Here is a 23479-nt window from a genome sequence, read left to right as displayed (position 1 = left end):
CTTGTGATGATATTGATGATGGCAAGAGTGATGATGATGTTGATTATGATGAAGAGAATGATGATGTTGCCTCCTTAAAAATTAAGGGGGAAATGATTTTTAAAACTCTTCTTAAGAATAAAATTGCTCGTTCCAACTTCATGGAAATCATGTCTATTGCTACTGAGGGCAAGAAATATATTAATGAGTTGGAATCTCGTCTTGAGGAGCATGAGGTCACCATTGATAAAATGGAAGGTCATGAGCGTGATTACGCTAATGAGATTGCGGACCTCTCTCAAGCTCTTGAACTTGAAGAAACCACTAAGGAATCTCTTGAGGAGACTTTTACTCTAGAATTATCTAGAGTGAGGGAATCTCGTGATAGAGCTCTTGTGATGGCCAATGATTTTGAAACTAAAAATGCTAAGCTTGAAGTTGCTCATGCTAGACTCCTTGAGGATTTTGAGCACCTCGAAAATGGCTCAAGGGTCATTAAGGGTGAGCTCATCAAACTCACCGAGTCTCATGCTCAACTTGGAGATTCTTATTTAAAAGAGCTTTCCAAGTTGTCCTCTCCTCTTGTTGTTAATGATGATGCTTGTGCTACTAACTCTATTACTTGTGAAGCATCCATTATGAAGGAGAATGTTGAGCTACGGGCTCAACTTGAGTTGCTATCTAGCAATTATGGGAAATTGGAAGAAAGTCATGAAAAGCTCTCAAGATCTCATGATGATCTTCTAGTATCCCATAGTGTGCTAAAGATAGCTCATGAGGCCATGATTGCTAAGGTAACATCTAGTGAGCCTCATGTGGATACTAGCACTACTTCTAGTCAAAATGCTATATTGCTATGTGCTAGTCCTTGTAATTCATCTACTCACAATGTTGGTACATCTTGTGATGAATTGCTTTCCTTTCCTTGTTGCTCTAACAATTAAGCTTATAGTTCCTCTAGTACTTGTGTTGAGACTAACCATGTAGAGGAAATCAAAGAGCTCAAGGCCCAAGTCACTTCCTTGAAGAAAGACTTGGAAAAGAGTCATGAAGGTAAATTCACACTCAAAAATATCTTGACTGTGCAAAAATCCCCCAATGACAAAGGTGGACTTGGATTCAACTCCAAGAAGAAGAAGAAGTCCAAGATGAACAAAAAGAAGGGCCAATAACAAGTCAAGAATTCAGCCAAGATTGTTTTCTTCAAGTGCAAAGTAGAAGGGCATCATGTTAGATCTTTCCCATTGAAGAAGAAGGCCATTAGTGACAAGCAACAAGGGAAGCGGCCACAAGTTCGATCCCATGCTCAACCACAAGTTGAAGAAAGTCCTCTTCCCAAGAATCCTCAAGCTAATGCTTCTCAAGTTGAGAAATCAAGTGAGAAGAAAGTGAAGAGTAGACGTTGCTACTTATGTCGTGAGAAAGGTCACCTTGCCTCTTCATGCACTAGTGGTAACTTATCCAACCCAATTATTATTGATGATAGATATTCTCTTGGGAAGGATAAGGTTGGCAACATGTTTGCCAAAGTTGTTGGTACTCAAAGTGGTGTCAAGAAGAGAACCATTTGGGTAGCCAAGCCTATTGTGACTAACCTCTTAGGACACAACTTGGTTGGGGACCAACAAGCTCAAACTTGATCAATATGTGTTGTTGGAGGGCATTGGAGACTTGGCTACTTTATGAAGAATTAAGGGGACTTCATCATTCTAATTGTCTCAAGCCAAGTTATTCGAATTATCAAATTTCTATCTTATATCCAATGTTTCTCCATGTGGTAACTCGTGCTTAAAGTGTTTACATTGATAGTTAATTACCCCTTTGCATGTTTGGTTTTGTTCCTTGCATGTGTTTGTATATGTTGTGCTTCCAACTTGATTATCTTGAGCAATCAAGTATGTGTGTGTTGGTTTGCACATCATGTACGTGTGTGTCATGCATTGAGCCTTTTGCATCTTGTTCTTTTCTTAGTTGGCTCTTGTGAGAGATTAATGGAATATCCCATTATGGGGAAGTGATGTGCTTTGTGCACCTCACAATCCTATATATGCGTGTACATGAGTAATACCATCTAGTATTGATATTTCAAGATTATCTAGTCGCTATGTGGTATGTCTTCTCATGAGAAATTCAAATTCTATATTGTCCATTAATTATCTCGTGTTGGATCGTTATTTTGCCTCTTGTTTATCTTTAATTGGTATCACATTATGGGGAAGTAATATGCTATGTGTATATTACTAGCCTAGAAAATGTGTACATTTGAGATATTGTCACCTAGAATTGATATTGTAATTTATCTTGTTCCTAGGTGGCATGTTAGCTCTACAAGTTGCAATTTGCTTTTTGTTTGGTGTGAAGATGATGTCGGATATCCTTGTTATCTACCACCGGGAATTATTTCCAAATACTTCTTGTCTTTTGACAATTGGTACTCACTTATGTGTGGTAGATATTATTGATCATCTTTACATTGGCCTTTGCTTTTATTTGCTTTATCTCTTGCCTAGGATTGTGTCAACTCCCATTGTATTTCATACCACTTGTGGATCTTTGTTAATTTCTTGACCTTGTCTAGTGTTTTCTAGATATAGTGAAAGTGGTGATCCCACCTCGTGCATTTTGTATTCAAATGCAAATTCTCTATAATGCACTAGTCTTGGGGGAGCTATCCTATTCTCTATAAAACACTCATCTTGTGATCCTTATCAAGTGTGTGTTTGTGCAAGGCAAGCCGTTTCTTTTTGGTACTTTGTGCCATCATGAAACTTTGTAGATGGCTTGGTTTGTTCAGAACCATTCTCTCTTTTGGGAGTTTGACATCTTTCTTTTTGAGTGTATCAATGGATATCTCATTCCTTGATGTATCTTTTATGGACATCCTCCAAGTGATGATTTATTCATTTGGTATCTTTTCTTCGCTTGGTATTTCTTTGTCTTTTGGTCTCGGTTCTTGAAAGTCTTGAGCATGCATATTTACTTCTTGTAGTTTCTTTGGCATGTTTTCTTTCTTTGACCCAATATATAGGGGGAACTCCACCAAGTCTCAAATTGGATGAGATGTGCATGAAATTCATTTTCATATCTATATGCACATATTTATGTGGAGTTTCGTCTTATATGTTGTTGGTTCTCTAACTCTTTGGTCCCAATGAATTTGGGTACCATTTTGTTTGTGTTGTTGTTTTAGGAACAAGTGGAGATGCATTGGATGCTCGGCTCACTCACAAGGAAGGTGTTGTCACCATGTGCTTATTGGAGTCAAGCTAGGATGATCAATGAACTACTTTGTACCTTCAATTGGTATCTAGTACATCCTTCCAATGTTATCTCGGTAACAAGTATCTTCATATACTTCATGCACACATTTCTTGCATCAACCTTGTGTAGGTTGTATCATGGCATGTTATCCATTCTTTCTTGTGATACTTGTTTCCTTTCTCAAAGCATCCCAAGTGATGTCTTGTTGCTAGTTGTGATGTCTTTGATGTCTTCTATCATTGCATCTTGATGCGCTCTTGCGTGGTGAAGATTATTTTCCTCATGCTTATCTTTACGAGTTTCTTTTTGCCATCTTAATTGGCATCCCTCGTCTTGATGCGCCTTTCATCTTCTATCTTGACCACGGGTTGTCACAAGCATAGGTTCTCTATATGCTTATTAGTAAGCTTGTGAACCCATTCGCTAGTTGTGTGTGGGAATGATAGGCCTTGCACCATGTGCCTCATTCTTTGAAGACTTTATTGATGCTTAATGCTCTTCTATACATTAGTCTTCTCAAGTGCATTGCCTTGACTCACACACATATTTTTGGTTGATCCCACTCTTAAGTTGCCTCTCTTACTTGTTTCTCAACCATGTGTTTGTTGCAAGTACTAGGCTTAGTTTCCTATATTCTCACTTGCACTTGTTGCAAGTTTCTATTGATTTTGGGGGAGCTATGATCCTATTTTGTGCACTTTGTATCCAAATACAAAAATTCTTGATGTGCACAAATCATGGGGAGCTTCTCTAGTTTCTTTAGAACACTGCTCCGCTCTTATCATAATATCCTTTATTCATGTGGCTCACAGGATCATTGGCCTAGTTGGTTCAATGGTATCTTCTGATAGCTTGCTTCAATTGGTATATTTTGGTTGCTTGATTGCTTGTTTCTCTCTTTGATTATGTCTTTGTGGCATATCTTCCTTTTGCAATCTTTGGGCCTCAATATAGTTTGTCTTCCTCCAAGTATTTACCATTGGATATGTGTATTGCATTCTACTCTCTTGTTGAGAAATACACAATTTATGGAGGAACACATTTTATATTAGCCTTCTAAGCTTTTAGCCCATTTTGGCAATCGATTCCCATGGGGGAGAAGTTTCAAAGAGTTTTGTGGAGAAGTTTAGAGAGTTGTCTCCTCTTGCTTTGGTTTTGTTCCTTAGCATTTGCATCTCATTCGCATGCACTATTGGTTGTTTCATTGCATGGTGATGCATAATTCCTTATATAAACTCTCTTGAAAGTGATTGTCATCAATTACCAAAATGGGGGAGATTGAAAGAACATGCGATGCCCCCATGTTTGGTTTTGGTAATTGATGACAATCTCTATGGACTAATGGTTGCCTTGAGTTATATTTGAAGGTTTTGTCCAGAGGCTTTTCTTGAAGTCCATGTGTTGGTTTCAAGGAGTTTATGAGTTGACCAAGGTGCTATTAAGGAATTATCCAAAGATTGGTCATGTGAGTGTTGAGCTTATTGCAAGAATGTCTTGAAGAAGAAGATTGTGTGATCATTCATGTTTACCTTCAAGACATCACACAAATGAGAGAGTTGGAAAGATTCAAGGTTGATCAAGACTAAGTCAAGAGTGCATCAAGTTGATCAACTCACAAAGCGTAGAAGATGTACCGAGAGGGATCAAGTGATCCAATATTATGGTGAGCATTGTCCATTGCACTTTGTGTACTAACCCATGGTCTATGTGAGAGTTCTATGTGGGGTTAGGTACGTGTCCATGGGCTTGCGTCAAGAGGAAGATATCATACAACCCAAGGAAAGGATGACATCAAGTGGTGATCGTCATCATGATTGCCGTGTGCAAGTTCAAGTGGAGCATCATGAAGAGATCAAGTGCTTGAATCTTGCCATCCTTTGTGGTGTCAATGGTCTTGTGAAGATGTGCCGAAGAGAGGCTCACCCATAGTGGACTATGGGGGAGCAATCATCTAGTCTTCATCGAGCCAACGCAATCAAGAAAGGTGGTCCAACTTGAGGGAGTCAAGATCGTCATCATCTAGCTCAAGTGGACCATGTGCAAGGCAAACGTTTCCCTTGATAGGTTTTCTCTTTTACCGGTCTCGTGGTGGTAGTTGGGAGACCGGGTTATAGGAACATTGGCGTACTATCAAGGGGGGCTCTCAAGTTGGTAGCTTGATCGTATCGTTAGTAGAGATCTCAAACCATTGCATCCTTGCATCATGTTTCTTTGTTCTTGTTTGGTTCTCTTTGTGAGTCTTAGAGCTTATGGTCATCTTGATGACAAGCTTGAATTCATCAAAAACGGAGTTCGCATGCATCTTCTATGATATTTTCGGTGTTGGAGGTTTTACCGGTATTATCCGAGGAAGGGTTCTCACCTTTTTCTTATGGGCCTTTTATAATTTGCTTCTTATTGATATTTCTTTCAAGATTATGTTAGCCCTTGTTGCTAGCTTTCCAACAAACTTGGTTTCATCGAATTCGGAGCTCGTATGCGAAAGTTGTGGCTGTTTTGATATTGCCTGTTTTACATAGAGAGGTTGTACCGCCCCATAGAGAGGTTGTACCGGTTGACCGGTACAACTGGTGTTTGGAGCGGTACCGCTCCAGAATTTGTCCGGAGGTTGTACCGGCCATGTACCGCTCTACTACCGGACTAGCTTCTGTTGTCGTGCGGTTGTTGGGCGGTTGTGGGCCGGTTGTTCTGCTTATTGCTTGTTAACGGTTGTACCGGTGCTCATAGCGGTTGTACCGCTCCTATGTCTTTCTGCACATAACGGGCAGATTCGGGGGGACCTATTTAAGGGGGTCTTCTTCCCCAATGGTTCCCCATCTCTTGAGCTCGTTTTTGCCCCCATTGTTGACCTTCTTTAAGCTTGCTAACTCTCAGTCCCTCCATGGATTCTTGCTAGTTTTTGAGGGAAAAGAGAGAGGAGATCTAGATCCACACTTCCACCAATCACTTTCTCCTCTATGTGAGGGGAACCCCTTGGATCTAGATATTAGAGTTCTTGGTGTTCTCCTTGTTCTTCCTCTCATTTTCTTCCCTAACATTAGTTGCTTTGATGGGATTTGGGAGAGAAGGACTTGGGCACTCTGTGTGCCCTTGCCATTGCAGTTGGTGCATAGGTTTGAGTTCTCCACGGTGATACGTGGAAGTTACAAGTTGAGAAGCTTATTACTCTTGGGTGCTTGGTACCCTTGAGCTTGTTCCTCTTGGGTGCTTGGGTGCCCTAGACGTTTGGTGGTGTTCGGAGCTCAATCATTGTGGTGTAAAGCTCCGAGCAATCGCCAGGGTCTCCAATTAGGTTGTGGAGATCGCCCCGAGCAATTTGACGGGTTTCGGTGACCACCCCCAAGGGTTGCCAAAGTGTACGGGTTCGGTGACCGCCCCCAAGGGTTGCCATTTGTACGGGTTCGGTGACCGCCCTCAAGGGTCCCTTAGTGGAATCACGGCATCTTGCATTGTGCGAGGGCGTGATGAGATTACGGTGGCCCTAGTGGATTCTTGGGGATCATTGTGCCTCCACACCGCTCCAAACGGAGATTAGCATCCGCAAGGGTGTGAACTTCGGGATACATCGTCGTCTCCGCGTGCCTCGGTTATCTCTTACCCGAAGCCCTTTACTTATGCACTTTACTTTGTGATAGCCATATTGTTTCTCGTCATATATCTTCCTATCACCTAAGTAGTTTTTCTTGCTTAGCATAAGTTGTTGGTGCACATAGGTGAGCCTAAGTGCTTGACAAATTAACCGCTAGGTTTTTTCCGCATTTGTTCAAGCCTCAACCGTAATTATTTTAAAGCGCCTATTCACCCCCCCTCTAGGCGACATCCACGATCTTTCACACGGTAACGGACATTCAGACTTATATCCTGATCTTATACACCTACAAATGGATACTTGGATATGTGGCTCCGGGATTACTTTCTCGCAGGGAGTCGAGGAAGGATCTGTGGGCATTAATGTTACAACATGCTTGTTAAATATTAAACTACTACATCTTTACTCTTCTACATGCTGCAAGATGCTTGGAGCTGCGTGAAGATGCTAGTCTTCGATAGGCTAGGCCTTCCCCCTCTATTCTGGCATTCTGCAGTTCAGTCCACAGATACAACCCTTCCATTTGATACCAATGCATACATAGTATAGATCTGATGCTTGCGAGTACTTTGGATGAGTACTCACGGTTGCTTTGCTACCCCTTTTCCCCCCTTCTTCCTTCTTTCCGGTTGATGCAACCAGATGGTGGGTCCTTGGAGCCAGATGCCACCGCCGATGGATGCTACTACGTGAAGACCGCTGACGTCCAGGAGTAGTTAGGAGGTCCTAGGTAGGAGGCCTTGCCTCTTCGATCGTGTTGCTTTTGTGCTAGCGTTCTTAAGGAATCCTTGTTTAACTTATGTCTGTACTCAGATATTGTTGCTTCCGCTGAGTCTTGTGTATCGAGCTTGTATTCGAGCCCTCGAGGCCCCCTGGCTTGTAATATAAAGCTTGTATTATTTTATTTGTGTCTAGAGTTGTGTTGTGATATCTTCCCGTGAGTCCCTGATCTTGATCGTACACATTTGCGTGTATGATTAGTGTACGGTCAGAACAGGGGCGTCACAGGAATACCTAAGAAACTTGGAGATCCAGGGGTACCAACTATACCATGCTCCATTAAAAGAAATTATGTTAAAACTGCTTTATGTGATCTTGGAGCCGGTGTTAGTGTTATGCCTCTCTCTTTATATCGTAGACTTGAATTGAATAAGTTGACACCTACTGAAATATCTTTGAAAATGGCTGATAAATCAACTGCCATACCTATCGATATTTGTGAGGATGTGCCTGTTGTGGTTGCAAATATCACTATTTTAACGGACTTTGTTATTCTTGATATTCCCAAGGACGATAGTATGTCGATTATCCTTGGTAAACCCTTCTTGAATACGGCAGGGGCTGTTATTGATTGCAACAAAGGCAATATCACTTTTCATGTTAATGGTAATGAGCATACGATACACTTTCTGAGGAAACAACCTCAAGTTCATTGCATCAATTCTGTTGGAAAAGTTCCAACTATCATTATTGGAGGTTTTGAATTTCCTCTTCCTACTGTCAAGAAAAAATATGATATTCTTATTGTTGGGGATGTTCATATCCCCGTTGAGGTAACCTAGTGTTATTCGAAATTTCTCCGGTTCCATGTTATTCAGAATGAGTTTGTTAACAAGACCTGACCAACCTTGTTAGTGGATTCCTTTTGATGATCATGAGATGGATTAAACTAGAAGGCACAACCTTCTGTACCTTCTTTTTACTTTCTGTTATTTAGAATAAATAAAGCAAGAATAGTATTATCTGTCTGTTTTCTGAATTATCCGTGCAATAAAAAAATATCCTGAAAATAAAAGTGCTCCAAATGCCCTGCAAATTTAGTATGATTTTTTATGGATTATTTGAGGATTTTAGGCACTGAAAACACTGCAGGGGGGCAAGCACCTGGCCACGAGGGTGGAGGGCGCGCCCACACCCCCTGGGCGCGCGCCCCTGTCTCGTGGGCCCTGGGCGCGCGCCCCTGTCTCGTGGGCCCACGGTGGGCCCCCTCCACTTATTCCTGCATGCCTTGCTAAACATTTTGAGATACCTATTAGGCACTATGAGAAAGAGGAGACAATATTGCCTCCTTACCTTTTAGATTACAGGAACCTGGTAGCACATGAGTTTATTGTTCACAATGATGATAACATGCTCCTATATAACCTGAGATTTAATAATAAACACAATGAGATTATTACCCTGCCTGCGCCTCTGTTGTTTTATTTGACTGCAGTTAATTATCTTGTCTCGCCAAAAGCGGTGTACACCCATCGAGGCCAGGCATCCACTCCAGAGCCTAAGCCGGAACCTCAACTGGACCCTCATCGGCCATCATCTTATCAGTGGGATCCAGAGGAGATCGCTAGTCAGTGGTATCCTGATGACACTCCTTAGTACACCGGGGAGAGTAGCCGCTATCCTTGGCATTAGACCAACTTAGGCCAAAAGCCTAAGCTTGGGGGAGTACGTATTTCTCACCCACTTTACATTCATTTTCACACACTATTCTAGTTGTCGGTGCTCATACTCTTTCATTGTATCATCCATGCTAGTTTAATTTCTTTTTCTAGCCTTCCTCTTGTGTGTTTGATAAACCTTAAGAAAAACCAAAAAATTAGTTAGTTTAATTTCCATGCTTGTAGTAGAAATTAAAATGAAAACCCAAGAACATTTCTCGTTCTTTTTCTTGCTTGTTGGGAACTTTCCCGCGTAAATAGTTATATTTTATTTTCCTTCATTTGGGGGTCGAGAGTAGAAGACCATATTGAAAATATTTAGTGGCTCTCGTTTGCATGATTGTTTATTTAACTTAGAGCCCATATTACTTTGTCTTCTCTCTTGAATTGAATGCTTGCAGATTCTAGCTTAGTCCAATGCACGTGCACTATTATTATTATACACACCGTTCGGTTGTGCAAGTGAAAGGCAATAGTGATGATATATGACGGACTGATTGAGATGAGAAAAGCTGGTATGAACTCGACCTCTTTTGTTTTTGTAACTATGATGCATTCATCGTTCCTGATTTAGCTTATTATGACGTAAACATATTTGCAATGACATTTAGAGATTATAGTTGCTTGTGCCATGCTTAATTAGCTATGAGTTATAATGGTTTACCTTGCGTGCCAACATGCTATTAAAATTATTATGATGTGGTATGATAGGATGGTATCCTCCTTTAAATGAATTGAGTGACTTAACTTGGCACATGTTCACGCATGTAGTTGAAACAAATCAACATAGCCTTCATGATATTTATGTTCATGGTGGATTATATCCTACTCATGCTTGCACTTGGTGTGAATTAATTTTAATGCATGTTCATGACTGTTGTCGCTCTCTCAGTTGGTCGCTTCCCAGTCTTTTGCTAGCCTTCACCTGTACTAAGTGGGAATACTGCTTGTGCATCCAAACTCCATAAACCCCAAAGTTATTCCATATGAGTCCACCATACCTTCCTATATGCGGTATCTACCTGTCGTTCCAAGTAAATTTGTATGTGCCAAACTCCAAACCTTCAAATGAAATTATGTTTTGTATGCTCGAGCAGCTCATGTTTCAACTAGGGCTGTCTGTATCTTCCATGCTAGGTGGGTTATTCTCAATAGGAGTGGACTCCGCTCCTCATTCACGAGAAAATGGCTGGTAACCGAGATGCCCAGTCCCATGATCAAAAAGATCAAAGCAAATCAAAATAATTAAACAAAACTCCCCCAGGGCTGTTGCTAGTTGGAGGCACTCGTTGTTCCGAGCAAGCCATGGATTGATGCTTGTTGGTGGTGGGGGAGTATAAACTTTTACCATTCTGTTTGGGAACCGCCTATAATGTATGTAGTATGGAAGATATCGCCATTTCATAGTTGTTGCGTTGACAGTGAAAGTATGCCACTCAAAATGTTATTCATCTCTATTTTAAAATCGAGCTCTGGCACCTCTACAAATCCCTGCTTCCCTCTGCGAAGGGCCTATCTATTTACTTTTATGTTGAGTCATCATCCTTCTTATTAAAAAGCACCCGCTAGAGAGCACACTGTCATTTGCATGTATCACTATTAGTTTATATTGGGTATGACTTGACTGGATCTCTTTTACCATGAATTACAATGTTTAGTCAGTCCTTGATCTTTAAAGGTGCTCTGCATTTATGTTTTGCGGTCTCAGAAAGGGCTAGCGAGATACCATCTTCTTATATCATATTATGATTGTTTTGAGAAAGTGTTGTCATTCGAGTTTTATTATTATTGCTCGCTAGCTGATTATGCCATTGATATGAGTAAATATGAGACCTAAGTGTTATTGTGAGTATGGTTAGTTCATAATCTTTGCTGGAAACTTGAATGTTGGCTTTACATATTTACAACAACAAGAGAAAACAGAGTTTGTAAAAGTTTTTCTTTATCACTTTCAGTTTATCAACTAAATTGCTTGAGGACAAGCAAAGGTTTAAGCTTGGGGGAGTTGATACGTCTCCAACGTATGTACTTATCCAAACACTTTTGCCCTTGTTTTGGACTCTAACTTGCATGATTTGAATGAAACCAACCCGGACTGACGTTGTTTTCAGCAGAACTGCCATGGTGTTGTTTATTGTGCAGAAAACAAAAGTTCTCGGAATGACCTGAAAATCCACGGAGATAACTTTTGGAAAATATAAAAAATACTGGTGAAAGAATCAAGGCCAGGGGGCCCACACCCTGTCCACGAGGGTGGGGGCGCACCCTCTCCCCCTGGGCGCGCCCCCTGTCTCGTGGGCCCCCTAATGCTCCACCGACCTCAACTCCAACTCCATATATTCCGTTTCGCGGAGAGAAAAAATCAGAGAGAAAGTTTCATCGCGTTCTATGATACGGAGCCACCGCCAAGCCCTAATCTCTCTCGGGAGGGCTGATCGGGAGTCCGTTAGGGGCTCCGGAGAGGGGGATTCGTCGTTGTCGTCATCATCAACCATCTTCCATTACCAATTTCATGATGCTCACCACCGTGCGTGAGTAATTCCATCGTAGGCTTGCTGGACGGTGATGGGCTGGATGAGATTTACCATGTAATCAAGTTAGTTTTGTTAGGGTTTGATCCCTAGTATCCACTATGTTCTGAGATTGATGTTGCTATGACTTTGCTATGCTTAATGCTTGTCACTAGGGCCCGAGTGCCATGATTTCAGATCTGAACCTATTATGTTTTCATGAATATATGTGAGTTCTTGATCCTATCTTGCAAGTCTATAGTCACCTATTATGTGTTATGATCCGACAACCCCGAAGTGACAATAACCGGGATACTTCTCGGTGATGACCGTAGTTTGAGGAGTTCATGTATTCACTATGTGCTAATGCTTTGTTCCGGTTCTCTATTAAAAGGAGGCCTTAATATCCCTTAGTTTCCACTAGGACCCTGCTGCCATGGGAGGGTAGGACAAAAGATGTCATGCAAGTTCTTTTCCATAAGCACGTATGACTATATTCGGAATACATGCCTACATTACATTGATGAACTGGAGCTAGTTTTGTGTCACCCTATGTTATAGCTATTACATGAGGAATTGCATCCGACATAATTATCCATCACTGATCTAATGCCTACGAGCTTTTCACATATTGTGCTTCGCTTATTTACTTTTCTGTTGCTACTGTTACAACTACTACAAAACTACTATCTTTACTTTTGCCACTGTTACCATTACTATCATATTACTTTGCTACTAAATACTTTGCTGCAGATACTAAGTTATCCAGGTGTGGTTGAATTGACAACTCAATTGCTAATACTTAAGAATATTCTTTGGCTCCCCTTGTGTCGAATCAATAAATTTGGGTTGAATACTCTGCCCTCGAAAGCTGTTGCAATTCCCTACACTTGTGGGTTATCAACGTGGACCCGCGTCATGAGGGCAATTTTGGCGACCCACTCCAGCGAGAGCGCAGCCGCAGCCGCCATGCGCGTGCTAACAAGGTGCTGGAGTGCGGCCGCAATCTGAGACCGGGTGGCCATGGCAGCCCAAACGGCCGATGTTGCTTCTCAGGTGGCGGCAGCAACATCTGCCTCGGGGATAGCAGCTGGCAAGAGCGGCACAGCAGCTGTTTGTTCAACAGCGGCGGCCTTAGCCCTGATGGAGGCCACCCAAGACCATGTTGAGGCCGCCCACGCCCAGATCATGGCGGTCACCGCACAAATCGAACGAAACTTCTCCGACAACGGTCGGCAACCCGCAGCCAAAGAGTTGGCAATCACCGAGAGCGTTCGAGCAGCCGTCCGTTCCTCCGCCACATACCTTGCGATGACGGAGCCCGTCCAAGACCATATCACGGCCGCCCACGGCCAGCTCGTGGCGGCCTTTTCCAAAGAGATGGCAGACACGGATGGCGAGATACTTGCCGAATATGGTGCGATGGATGCCATGGAGCTCCTTCCCCAGGAGACCGTCGGGCGCGAGCTGGACATGGAGGAGGCGGCGGAGATCGACGAGCACCAGCCATAGTATTACTCTTTGTTTTTTTAATTAAGAGCGTCGGTCTTTAATTTGTTAGAGTAATGTTTAGGCCAGCTAGCTCTGTTTAATTGCTGAACTTGCTCGATTAAGAAGTGTGGGTGTGATGTAGTCTCCTTTGTGTACCCAAATTATGCAATGATGTGGATGAGCACTGTAACCAGGGAAATTGGAACCAAAATTTTTGACGTTCAAACTCACAGCACAAGGGTTAAGCTATATGAACCGTTTGTGATGTTCACATATCGTACACAGTTCTGAATAAGGGACCGTGCCTGATGACACTTTGCGCGCTAGTTTTTCGCTATAGCGATTCCAAATTTTTGGCTTCCGCAGAAATATCTACCTCCCCGCCCCTCCCCCTTACCAAAAGCCACATTTCCCCTGTTTCAGCCTTCCTTTCCAACTTGAAACCTTCACTCCTTCCTTGCAGCGCCGCCTCCTCACCGGCGACCCTCCTTCACGCTGCTCGGCTTCGCCTATCCAGGCAGGTAATCCACACCTGAACCCCGTCCTCCTCCTCCTTCCACAACCCGCATGCCCCGACCGCCGGCGTGAGCGTGACACCTTCCACCCAATCGCTGACGCCTCCACCAAATAAGCGTTGTCCTAAGCCATGGTGCACGCAGTATAGCCAGGATCTTAAGGAGCATTTGGCAGCGGAGAAGCAAATCCTGGCTGCACGCGCGGATGAGGTCGTGATGGCTACAATTCGTGCCGACCCCCATATCTTGGAGGAGCACCTTCCCATTTGCTAGCTACGCCGGTTAAGCATGCTTGGTTACTCATTGTGTGTGCTGCTCCTACCTTTCCTTAACAAATTCTAGTGAATTGTGCTATCTAATTTTACCATGCAATCTGTTGCTCCTGTGTATATGTTATATATGTCGTGTAGTGTGGTGCTCACTTATTAACTATTTGGTTAATTAGTTGTCATCTTCAGGTAACTGTTTGGTTCAATTTTGCAAATGTGATGTTCAATTCTCCAGGCTGCAATTTTGTATTGTCTTCCATGTGAGAAATAAATCGAATTTATCTTTACAAAATACATGACAAATGAATACAATTGCTATATTTCCAAGTTGTCAAGCATGCTTGGTTTGGTTAAACATTACGCAATGTGGTGCTCAGTTAACGTTTGGTTCATTTGTGTTGTGGTGTTTATTTAACTGTTTGGTTCAATTCTGCAATGCGATGTTCAATAGTTGTGGGTGCATTCTGTTATTGTATACCATGTGAGAAGTAAATCAAATTTGGCTGTACTAAATACATGAGAAACAAATACAATTGCTATATTTCCAAGTTTTCAAGCATGCTTGGTTTGGTTATACATTGTGCAATGTGTTGCCCAGTTAATGTTTGGTTCATTTGTGTTGTGGTGTTTAGTTAACCGTTTGGTTCAAGTCTGCAATGTGATGTTCAATAGTTGTGGGTGCATTCTGTTATTGTATACCATGTGAGAAGTAAATCGAATTTGGCTGTACTAAATACATGAGAAACAAATACAATTGCTATATTTCCAAGTTGTTAAGCATGCTTGGTTTGGTTAACTGTCTGATCTTCTATTAGGAGTATGTTATATTGTGCAATGTGGTGCTCGGTTAATGTTTGGTTCATGTGTTGTGGTGTTTAGTTAACTCCTTGGTTCAATTCTGCAATGCGATGTCCAATTGTCGTGGTTGGAATTTTGTATTGTTGTGCATGTGAGAAATAAATCGAATTTGGCTGCACTTAATACATGAGAAACATATACAAGTGCTATATTTACTAGTTCTTAATCTTGCTTGGTTTGCATAAATGGGTTTTCCATGTGGCTTGAATTAATCTAATGAATCTGCAATGTGCTTATTTTTCATCAACATATTTTACTGATAGCATGTGAACCCTTACTTAACCTGGTGACTAAGGGGCTGTTTGGTTCTAGTCCTAGCATTGCCACATTTTGCCACATATTTTGGTCAAGCTTGCCTAAGGTTAGTTCATCAAAATGAAAGCCACAAGTTTGCAAGCCTAAGGGAATCTTGCCACATTTTTTGTGTGTATGCCATGTGGGATCCAAGTGTGGCTTGCCTAAGGTGTGGCTTGAACCAAACACTCACCTAAGTTAGTCAAACTTTCCTAAATTTAGGTGTGACAACATTTTGCAAAGTTAGTCACAAACCAAACATCCCCTAACTACCTTATATGTGTTGCAGGGAAACAATATAATGGGAATCACTGAGGTTTACAATCGAGGTTAGCACGTGCATGGTCTGTTGTCTAATAGCACATTATTGTGCAATTGCAGAGAACCATTCTAATGCTTAGGTTTTTAACAATTTGGTCTTGCACATGTAGGTCCTGCTGTCAGAGGTTTTGACCCACTGTTCGACCCTTTTTGCATATGGGGAAATGAGTTGTCCATGAATATCAATCAAGTCAAGAAACTCAGAAAGATTGTTAGGATAAAGAAATTGGCGACAAAAAACAACAAGATCTTTGTCTGCACAATGAAGAAGAAATCAGTTCACTACAAGATGGTACTAACTATTATACCTTGCCTTTTTTTATTCCTTTGCCCCATTTCCAATATAGAGAAGATATTTATGCACATCCTTGTTTTCAGGCCTTTCCAAAGCAGTTCACTGATGATCACCTCTCAAACCACCACTATGGTTACGAGGCGAGGAAGATTTTCATACAACAACCACGGTTCAATATTGAAGTGTTCCCGAAGAGGACGAAGGATGGACGGTCAATCATCCACAGGCACTGGCCTAAAGTTGCAAAGACCTTCAACATTCTGCTTTAGCAGTTTTACCAATGAGATGCATCTGTCTATGTACCGTCTATGATGCTAATTTTGAAAGGTCATGTGAAACTTGGTGCTGGTGCAGTTGTGTAATGGGGTAGCTGAGTGCTGAAGCTATCATGTTGTACTCTAATGTATTTCAATTATGAAATCCTACTTCCTTAATATGGGAATGAAATATATTATGTGTTTAATATGAATGTAAATTAGATTAATAAATGGATTATTAATAATAGGGAAATTAGCCTGCTAATGGCGAATTAGCCTGCTAATTGGTGTTTGCTATTGCAAACAGTTATTGGGAAAATACCGTGGGCGATGACCTAAGGCAATGCACACAATTTCTAGGAATAAATCATGTTGGATCGATGAACAATCACACATGACATTCTCTTCAAAACTGTTTGTGTTAGGCCACCTTGCACAAACGTTTACCGCATAAAAACTATGTGTGATGAATAGCCTTTGCCACACAGTTTCTTCTACGCACCGTGTGTGATGCATTCAATAACGCAAATGATAAAAAAATTAATATTGTGTGCGATGGGAACGCCATCACAAATGATTTAACGGGGAAAATTGTGTGTGATGTACCTACGAATGAAACGTTTTCCTTGCAGCGATTGTGTGGGATGTATATACGAAAGGAAAAGTTTCGCGGGGACTGACTGTGTGGGATGTGCTTACGACCGGAAATGATTTCGCCTATACAATTGTATTTTTTAGCACTACTGTACGTATAACTGTATTTGGTCGCTCGCCGGTCGCACACGACCTCATTTTGCCGAGCGTGTGTGCCAAGAGGGCATATCCCCGACGGTTTCTGGGTCGTGTGGGAAGGACCCCCTAATCGCCCACACTCACTAGGCGATGGTTCCAAATGTCGTTGCGGAAAGGGGTTTAAAACTGTTTGTATAGCACTGACGCGTACCAGTGAAAGCATGTTGGCACCCAAGGTAAACCATTATAAACTCCTAGCTAATTAATCATGGCATGAGTAACTATAATCTCTAATTGTCATTGCAGACTTGATTCATTCATAATAGGCTGAATCAAGAACGATGAACTAATCATATTTACAAAAACAAGATAGGTCGAGTTCATACTAGCTTTTCCTCATCTCAATCATTATCAGCATATATCGTCATTATTGCCTTTCACTTGCACGACCGAATGGTGTGGTTAATAATAATAGTGCATGTGCATTGGACTAAGCTGGAATCTGCAAACATTTATTCAAGGTAGAAGACAAGGTAATATGGGCTCTCTGTTAGATCAACAATAATGCATATGACAGCCACTCAACATTGTCATCATGGTCTTCTCCTCTCGACCCAAAGAAAGGAAAAAAGAATTTCAAAGAAACACGCTGAAATGTTTTTGGAGTTTTTTTCTGAAGAAAGTAAAACAAGAACGACAAAAACTATTTACACAGGAAAGCTACCAACAAGCAAAAGAAGAACTAGAAATCTTTTGGGGTTTTCTTTTAATACTACTATGAAGTGAACATGGAAAGTAAACTAAATAGAAGATACAACTAATTTTTTGGTTTTTCTTAAAGTTTTTCAAACACACAAAGAAAAAGAAAATATACTAGCATTGCTAATACAATGAAAAAGTATGAACGCCAACAACTGGAATGAGTGTGTGAACATGAATGTAATGTCGGTGAGAAATACGTACTCCCCCAAGCTTAGGCTTTCGGCCTAAGTTGGTCTAGGGCCATGACTGTCCTGGATTGTGTCCGAAATCATAGTTGGGGTTGTACTGTGCTGTGGCAGCTACCGCTTGGCAAGCTGCTTCTTGGAGGCGAGCGGCCTTCGCTGCTCGCTCATACTCGTTTGCCTCCTCTCTAGTTATAAAATATCTCCCATTTTCCTGAAATTTAAAGAAGGCAGGAACAGGAAGGGTAATATGGATAGCACGCCGTCTATCAAAGATTAGTCGGTACTGGAGGGACTGTTCGTTCCTCTCACGAAACTGGTAGTGTACCACTGCATTATAATCAAGAAAATCCAGTGGTAAATCTATGTCATTCCCCCTTATGCACTACAAAAAAATACACTTCATGATGATACATGTTTGTCACAGTAGGTCACGTTTTTTGTCATGCATGTACATCCATGACAAATTTATGACAGAATCAAGATAGTCATACCTGTGTTGTCGTAGAAGTGTTCCATGACATTACCAAAATTATCATCAGGGAAGTGTCCACTTCCATGACGATAAATCTTGTGTCACAGAAGTGCTTTCGTCAAGGGTGACCGACACGTGGCATCCACCGTAACGGAACGCCGTTAAGCTATCGGGTCGGGTTTTGGATCCGATAACCCGTTAAAAGCCCCGACCAATGGGTATTTTCCACGTGTAAAATCATCATTGGCTAGAGGAAACACGTGTCGGCTCATCGTTGGGACAGATGGCATCCACTCATTGGACAGAAGGCGCCTATGATATGTCGACACGTGGCACGGCCCAACAGAGGCCCATTCCTGTGAAAAGGCCGGCTCATTTGACTTGGTCAAAAGGTGGCGGGCCGGCCCATGTAAAGCATGTTAACGGCCTGTTCGCATATAGCCCATTTACAGCCCGCTAACCCAAGGCCCGTTAGGCCCTATCCGAATTAGGCCTAGTAGTGTCATCTGGGCCACCCAATATGATTCCAGCCCATTTTCACTTCTGGCCCATGTATGGCCCATGACGTCTTACGGCCCATATGAGGACCTATGTAACTCTTGGCCTATTAACGGCTCGTGCTGAAACTGGCCCGTAATGAACAGTGTATTACTTTACACCCATTAACGGCCCGTGGTGAAACTGGCCCGTAATGAATAGTGTATCACTTTATACCCATTAAGGGCCCGTTATTCCGTTGGGCTGTTTCCAGCCCATGTTATCTTTCGGCCTTCTCAGAGCGCATTTATTCTTGGGCTCATTTCCAGCATTCGTTTACTTACAGCACGTTACTGTCATTTTCTGCTTATGGGCCAAATTCAGCCTGTGGTTACAGTCGGCCCGTTTGTGGTCTGTTAACACATTGGGTCGTTTTCATAGCGTCATGAAATACGGCCTACTAACGATGGCCCGTTATGGTCGGCCCATGAATGGACGATTCCAACTCTAGCCCGTTTACGGCCATAATGCGGCATGTTATTGGCCCATGTTTGTCCAATCGATCATACTGCCCGTATAAGGCCCATTGATTATACGGCCCGTAGAAGGCCCATTGTTTCTGCGGCCCGTAGAAGGCCCATTGTTTCTACGGCCCGTGGAAGGCCCACTGTTTATACGGCCCGTAGAAGGCCCACTGTTTCTACAGCCCATAGGTGCAGTGTCACTACAGTAAATATTAGCCCATGGTTATTGTGGCCTAGTTTTAAAAAATAGGTTGTTACAGCCACTAGCAAACCACAGAAAAAGAACTGCACTGACTACAAGCAAACAAATAAACAAGACAACAAGGAAATAAAGAAGCAAGCAACTTACACTAGGCTATCACGGCTATTACACATATTACATTCACTGGGCATCAAAGTTCGCCACCAGTGCAAATATAGGGAACACAACAGCATATAAACGCCGCAGCAAAACAAGTCTAGAACTGAAACCACTTCAGAAGATCTCAAGAAACAATATCCTGGGTACCCATAATGTTGGCAAGATGCTTAGCAAGCTTATTAACTTTCTCTTGTTTGGCGCTTAAGTCCTCCAGCGCCTGCTGTTGCACCAGAAAGTATGCATCTGAATTCTGCAGGGACTTGCTCAGTCCTTCGGCTTCCTGTCGCATAACATCTGATCGATGTCTTTCAACTTGAAGTTGAGACTCAAGAAGCCGAACTGATTCAGGCAACGAGTTCGAAGAGCTGGTGCCAGCAGTGGTAGCCAGTAACTCGAACACTACATCAAGACAAGACTTTGGGGTTGTCTCAGTGTCCTCAATATAGTTTTTATCAGCTTTCTTAGAGACCAACAGGGATGTCTCACTATCTTAAACCTTATCTGCATTACTTCCTTTACCATTGCATAACAGGGTACTCTTCTCCAATATTTTATCCGCATTCTAAAAGGGAAACAAACAAACACATCTCAGGTTTACAATGTAGTATATGAAACTCATTTTGGTAAACCAGTTCAGTAGTAAGGTGGATAGGATAACAGCATGAAACAAACATATATCTATGTAGTATGGTCACTGTTTGGTCTATATCATTCTGGTTTATGCTGCCAAATCAAGATAGATACAGTTCGAGTCATATCTATTTAAGACAAAGCAGCATAGACAGAATATAAGTGTGGGAAACTACATAGCAATAACAACAATTGTAATGTGCATGGCATGAGAACATAATTGTTTATTCAATTGAAACTGAAATCAACATAGAGCAAGTTACAACAGCAAACAGCCAAACACGTTGAAGAAACAGGTTTAAAACATACCTGTTGCGCCATTGGAGTTTCAATTGCATCCTTCAAATTTGAAATTGGTTGGTATCAGTAAATACAGTGATGCAAGAGCAAAGTAGTATGAACCATAGCTACAGAACCTGACCTGAGAATAATTCTTCTTCTTCTTAAAGCGTTGACTTCGGGTTCGGAGTGGTGGTCCTCGTGATTTGGGCACTGTAGTTGCCTTACTAACTACTCGTGTTTGGGTGCTCTATGGTGGAGACGGTGATGACGGGAACTAGGTGTCTATCTGCTGGGGTTGGGGTTAGAAGGGGTGTAGCTGGTACTCTGTCCAACTGCGTAGGGGTACAATCTACATGAGTGTGGGTTATGTGTGGTGGGGCTGATTCTTGGGCAAGTACAACCGTGGTTCTATCTGCATCGACAGGTAGCACGATCTTTTCTGAAGACCGTGTTTTTACTCCCACAGATACTGCCATCACTCCCTCCAATTGAAATGGCTGATAAACAAGAAAAGTAATTGAATGTACAGACATTGTAAGATAGACAGGTGCAATGGATAGTAGGGAAGAAAACAGGGCATGAAATAATTCACATTTATGTTGTCTAAGCAAACAGAATAGCAGGACATAATTTCACATATATGCATGATGGCTAATTAAACAGGATAGCATGACACAATTTCACATGTATGATGGCTAACTAAACAGGATAGAATGACATACTTCAAAATATGATGACTATGTAAACAGGATGACATGATATAACTATACGATGTGTCTATTAAAGTGGTTGGCATGCCATAAATCACAAACATGTCGTCGATGGAAACATGATGGCATGATATAATTCACAGATAGAATGACATAATTTAAAATATGATGACTATGTAAACAGGATGAGATGATATAACTATATTATGTCTTTAGAAAATGGGTTGGCATGCCATAATTCAGATACATGTTGACTATGTAAACATCATGGCATGACATAATTCAAATATATGATTTATATACTAAGGAAGTGAGCAGAGGGCAATTGCATATATGATGTGTCAACTAAGGAGATGGCATTCAATATTGTGTATATGATGTAAAAAATAAGCATTACAATACAACATATGCATTATATGAGTAATATAACCCTGCCTCTGAATCCTCCTCTGAAGAGCTATCTGTAACCAGGAAGATATCTGCTTCAGCAGGTAGCATTGTCTGCTCTGAAGACCTTGTTTTCACTCCAGATTTCTCCATCACCAATTCAAATGGCTGATGCATAGGAAGAGCAGTTGAATATACAAACATTGTCGACAAAAGCAATGAGAAATACAAAAAAAGGACGGCATGATATAATTCACATATATGACGCTTGCCTAAACAGCATGGCATTGCATAATTCACATACATAATGCCTTGCAACAAGATAACATTGCATAATTCACATATATAATGTCTTGCAACAAGATGGCATTGCATAATTCACATATATGGTAATTAGACACTAAATAGGTGGCATTCACACAAAGCATGTCTAAACTAAGCAAATGACATAGCAATGCAAGATACCATACGCACGATATGAGTAACATAACCCTGCCAAGTTAGGGCATGCACCTCAGGCGGAAATATGACTGGTCATCTATCTCTGAATCCTCCTCTGAGGAGCTATCGGTAACCAGCAAGACATGCGCTTCATCAGATAGCATTGTCTACTCTGAAGACCTTGTTTCCACTCCAGATTTTTCCATGACCGTGCCAAATGGCTGATGCACAGGAAGAGTAATTGAATGTACTAAAATTGTTGACAAATTTAACACATAATAAAAAATGATGGCATGATATAATTCACATATAAGATGACTGGCTAACCAGGGTGGCATTGCAAAATTCACACATATGATGCCTATCTAGACAAGATGGCATTACATGATTCACATATACGATAAAGAAACAAAACAGATGGCATTGACACAAAGCATGTCTAAACTAAGCAGATGACATCTTTAATGTATACAGTAGGCAATGCAAGGCACCATATGCATGATATTACCAACATCAGCATGCCAAGTTAGAGCGAAGACCTCATGGGGTAAATAGGAGTGGTCTTCTCCTTCTGAATGACCCTCAGAACAGTTATCTTCCTCTTGATTACGATCCGAAATGGGTGGAGGGGGGCTGACTTTGCGGCCACCATGGAACGACGTTTGCATGAAATTTTATTGCCACGCAAGGCTCGTCTCTTTTGCTCTACATGATCAGTTCCATTGTGTACAATAACTGGCATGCATAGGAATAAAACATAGTGAGATTTTGTAAGGAGTGCATGCACAAATCCAGAGTGATGGTAGCAAGCTGTGGATAGACCCAAAACCAATGATAGCAGGCAGATAATAGCTTTAGTTAAAAAATACAGATAATGGCTCCTTTAATGTTTGTTTGCACCCAACATGAAACTCATAGTAGACACCGGAGATTAACTAGATAGTAGACAGATAGTACTGATTGCTGCCCCAATATGTACCCCACAACCATTTAAAAACTCAAGTTTCAGCATTAGTTTGGACCTGACTCGGAGTCTAATAGGTGAACACGATGATAATGTAGCATGTCATCATACTAAGCGACGCATAACATAAGCAGACACGGAAGAGTGTGACCTCTCTTGCGGACTCGTGTAGTCCTCAAGGTCATCTGCTCAGTTGATGATGGTAATGTAGTTGTCGTGGCTGCCGGCGGTGGGGAAGAAGATCTGAGGCGGCGAAAGACAGTCTGGAGAGCGAATCCCTGCTGTGGTGAACCCTTCCATCATTGGAGCAGCTGAGCTGGGGTGGAACACAGCGCCTCAGGAGCAGGACAAACCACACAAGGTTTTCTTTGACACATATCTGTAACAGAAGTAATTGAGTAAGGGCTTGTTTGAATTTGAGGATTCTAACAATGCAGGGATAGGAAATAGACAGGAATAGGATAGGGATGCACGT

This window comes from Triticum dicoccoides, chromosome 5B (assembly GCF_002162155.2).
Source record: "Triticum dicoccoides isolate Atlit2015 ecotype Zavitan chromosome 5B, WEW_v2.0, whole genome shotgun sequence".
Classification (NCBI taxonomy): Eukaryota; Viridiplantae; Streptophyta; class Magnoliopsida; order Poales; family Poaceae; genus Triticum; species Triticum dicoccoides.
The sequence above is the reverse complement of the archived record's forward strand: the minus strand, read 5'-3'. Positions refer to the sequence as shown.